Here is a 4,670-nt window from a genome sequence, read left to right as displayed (position 1 = left end):
CTACCATTACTGACCACTGACCGCGGCATTCGGGAATTTTCGTAAATGTTCGGCATTCTGGTGTGTTGACAATCGGCATTAGTATAGCGGCCATCGGAATATTATTTATTACACATTCGACCTTTTTTTTTTATATTATAAGCTACAACGTATTTTCTTAACTCGACACCGATAATGAAAATCCGAGATCTAGCCTACGTCACCTTCGATCCTCCGTCCACCCTTTGTCCATGGAATCGTGTGTCAGGCGGGCGGCAACCTATTCTTTTTTTTTACCGGGAATTATAAGTCGGTATTGACCTGGGGGTTGAGGTGGAGCAGTTTCAACTCCGCGAAAATTTTTGGATACGCGTAAAATCAGCAGACGCAACTGGATGCACGATCAGAGAGCAATTGATCGAGAACTTAATAGAACTAATCAGAGATATAAAATCGATATCCCTTCACGAATTAATAAATTGGAACTTCTCACCGGAGCTGGTTCAGCTGATCCGTGAAGGCCGAGGACTGCATCGAGAGGACCCTCAGGCGGGCACTGCACTTTATTCCAACACTGAACTTCCGAACAACACGCAGGAAATCAATAGGATTTCCTGGATATAGCGAGAGCAACGCGAGAACTACGCAAGTGAGAATTTCCTATACCGTATAGGATCAACATAGCTAGAAAAACTATCAACAAAGGACGCGGGAGCCCGAGGTAGAACGTGGCACCTCGATCGGTGTTCCAAGAGAAACTGCTTCAAAACAGTCATTGACAATAGTCAAAGTCGAACTAATCATTCTGATTGGTCGAGATCCTTACAGCCTGTTTTTTATTATCTTTTTCCTCGAATTGTCCCTTTAAGGAAGTTGGAGCGTCTCGCACTAGTCAAATTAGTGCTAAATATTTTTTATTGTTTTTACAAAGTTTTATGAATTAATTGATTGCAGCGAAGGGTGATTTGTATTATAACATGTGCCCATAACTCGTAGAAATATTCATAGCAATAAATTTCCAATAATATTACACGATTGATATCGATTTCCAAACAAGTACATTTTTTAAATTTTTTCTAAGAATAATTCGTACTTTTTTACAGATTTGAATGAGGCATGGTTTATTTCGTTTCTCAAATAATCCTTTACGAATTCACCGCCTAGATATTTCATAATATTAACCATTTAATGATTATAGCCATTCGTTTATGATAAAATTCTTTCGCTAGCTAAACATCAGGCTTCAGTTTTTAAATGGATAACACTATTCAATATTTAGACGGTCAATTTGTAGAATATCTTTCGAAAAACAGAACAAGCGGTCCCGGAATCTTAAAACGGTAAAGGATTACTGATTATTCTTGGAAAAAACTTAACGAAAACATACCTTTTCGGAAATGAATGTTAATTAGTTAATGGCTTTGCAAATGAATCAGCAGTGATGTTTCTCTAGATTAAGGACACATGCAGTAATACCAATGACACTCAACCAATGTTAAATAAAGTGTAAAATTTTACAAAAAAAATTGCCAAATTTAGTACTGTTTTGGCTATAGCGTGAAACCCTCCAACCTCCCTAAAGCAAATGAAGAGCGTTCTTTAACGAATCGTTACCTCACTTTCGGAGATGATCCTTCGGCCGCTTCCCCAGGACCCTGAACGACAGCTGGGCACCACATCCACAATCCGGGTCAGAGGGTACCTCCCGTGCCCTTAACCGTATGAAAATCTGTTCCCGCTCTATAGCCCTTTGCCTCTCTTCAGCGGGGCGTCGGTATCTCAGCCGGACCTCCGTCGATCCGCGAAGACGTCTCCGTCGGATCTTCTCCTCTGCCGGGCAACTCGGTACGTCGGTCCGTCGGTCCGTCGAGACTCCATCGCTCCACGGTAGATTCGAGCACCTCGGCCTCAACTAAACAATAAAAAATCTTTCGGAGAGCATTGGCGTAACTGCACGAATCAATCCGATGTAGCGTAGCTTCTGAGCAGAGGAGCAAGGGAAGAATAACGAGGAGGATCAGGAGGAGGCCAAGACTGAGTTTCGAAGAGAAAATCCGATATCGTAGATCCGGCCAGAGATAGAGGGTCAAAGAAATGCTCGAAGCTTTTCAGTTCGGTAGTGTGGTAGTAATGTGGCTCGCTGGTGCGCCAAACGAAAGCGCAGGATTCAGGATTGGGAGACTCGGGGAGACTTTATGATAAGCAGCTTCGATTTTCCGTTAAGGTCCTTTAGCCTACAGCCTTCAGGTCCGTGCCCGGCCTACACCCCGACTTCATTGCCTTAACGTGTTCCGGGATATGAGGTCATCCTCAAGAACACATGATCGCCTCCTCGACTTACTCCCTGCGCCGAACATCAGGTGAGCATCGGAGGTCGCAGCGACTCACCTGCTAGTGCTCATCAGCCTCTCTCTCTCTCTCTCTCTCTTGGACCCTCCACGACACTCGAGGAGGAGAGGATCCTGAGTAGGAAATTCAAGGCGACGAGCGTAAACACCCATAGGTGCTGACGCTAGATAAACACGTCGCTTCCCACTAGACGACGCACGCGTGATGCACGACACGCGCATTTCCAGAAACTGAACATCTCATTTCTAAGGGGGAAATTAAATACATCTCGGCCACTGCCTCCAGTTTTCTCCGTGTCTGGGTCCATCTGCGGGGCTACTCTCCGTCGCGTTCATTCGCGTCGTAATTCATGGAGACGTCGGATGTCGCGAAAGGGAGACGACGGCTTTACTGGTGTGGCATGCATCCATATATATGTATATCTCGAGAGTGCGTGTACATAGACACGTAGACACATAGAGCGAGAGGCAATGACTCGCTGTATTTGGTGAATCGCCTAAATCTCCATACGAGTGCAGAACTAGGTGGCTCACGGATTTAGTGGGGGCTCGCAAGGCGCCTCCGCAGAAGCACGATTTCGAGTTAAATGGTTTACGCAAGAAGGAGCAAAACGCTAATGAAATCTACCAGCGTGCGCACGGGATAATCCGGCTGCGATTTATCGCTCGTTCCAATTGCTGCGATACCGCAGCGCGCGAATCCCTTCAGCTTTTCTGCAATTTTGACTTTTCAGCTAAAATTCCTCGAAATCTCGGGAGCAGATAATGGGAAGGAGGGGAGATCCTGCAGAAGAAGGAGGGAGGAGAGCAGGAACAAGGTATCAACTGCAGCAGTGGTCGTCGCGTGGGTTTCCAGGAGCATCCACAATGGTAAAGGCAAAGGCTGCCTTGAAAAAGCACAGCTCGGAAAAACAGTAGAGGTGGTCGCGCGAGTTACCAATGTTTGGTTTGGCCCTTCGCGCCTCGCTTCATCCTGAAAGCTTTTACCCGGCTCTGGAAAAGTAGCTCAACTCGGCTCAGCGATCCCTGGCCCCGTGTTTCGCATTTCATTCGATTCTCTTCTTTCGGAGAGCCAGAACCAGAGCCAGAGCCAGCAATGTGTCTTTTATCATTTCTATCGGCAGATTATGAGGGAATGGCAAATCGCGTCAAGAAGCGGCGCGACTGACGCGACTGACGCCAAAGAGTCTGCCTATCTTTTTCTCTCGATTTGAAAAAAGCTCTGACCTCCCGTTACGCTCGATAAAAAAGCACTCGCTGGAAGCGGGTGGTTAAGTTACTCGTTCCCCGGCTTCTTATTCGAGTCACCGCGACAACAGCTAATGCACCGACATAACCCAGCGGCTTTTAATTAAAATCCTTCCCCGTCTTCGTTTTTTGTCGACCTGACTCGCGTGAGAACGGCCCGAGTGAAACGTCGCCTCGTTTCGAATGAGCGAAAATGCTCACCGGTCCTCCGGCTAGCTATTCGTGCATTGCTCGGTCCACTGCGCCCTCCCACACTGTCACAATGAAGATGACTCTAAGGAAGGCGAGGATTAATCATGGTCGTTGATCCGACTAGAAACTATTGCCCCTGTTGCCCCTGTTGCCCCTGTTGCCCCTGGTTCCTCCTCGGTGGGCTTGGAACATTTAGTTTTGACAATAATTTCTAGCTCGCGCAGCTTCCCTGGTAATTTGGCCGACAACCCCTTTGGCGAGTGGCCCCAGGAACTTCGAGGCACGCAGAACGGGATTCAGCACCGCGACGGAATCTCCACGGATCGATGAATTCACGGAGCGGATTCGGATCGATTCGAATCGATTCGAATCGACGGGGACGCAGGTTTCGAAAGGGTGGATGCTTCCCGGGATTCGGGCACCTGGCTGAATTCACCAAATGGGCTAATACTACAGACCGAGTTTCGGCAAGACCACAGGCTTACGCCAATTCCCTCTGACTAATACACGATTTGGTACTTCTCTCTGGAATTTGAATTGGACCCACACGTAGACATGGAGAGCTGCCTCTCTTGGATGGAAGGATGGAAGGATGGAAGGAAGGAAGGAAGGAAGGAATAGAGTGCTCGGGAGGGAGCAAAGCAGCCGCTTCGTTCGAAGCACTCGCAGTTCCCAGCTCACTTGACTACTTGGGATACTTGGGTAACCGCGAGGTCCGAACTAACGGGAAGGCTGCGAAGCGCCGAGCCAGGGTGAGTGCACTTAATTAACCCTTTTAAACGTCCTTACGCGGCATCCCTAATTTCCTGGGCTCCGTACGGCACGTCTCCACGCCACCCCGCTGCGCCTCGGGTTCATAGCTTGAGAGAGCGGTCGCCGCCGCCCCTTCACCCCCCCTCGCCT

Source organism: Cephus cinctus, unplaced genomic scaffold (assembly GCF_000341935.2).
Source record: "Cephus cinctus unplaced genomic scaffold, Ccin1 Ccin1_scaffold1303, whole genome shotgun sequence".
Classification (NCBI taxonomy): domain Eukaryota; kingdom Metazoa; phylum Arthropoda; class Insecta; order Hymenoptera; family Cephidae; genus Cephus; species Cephus cinctus.
This window is presented reverse-complemented; position numbering follows the sequence as displayed.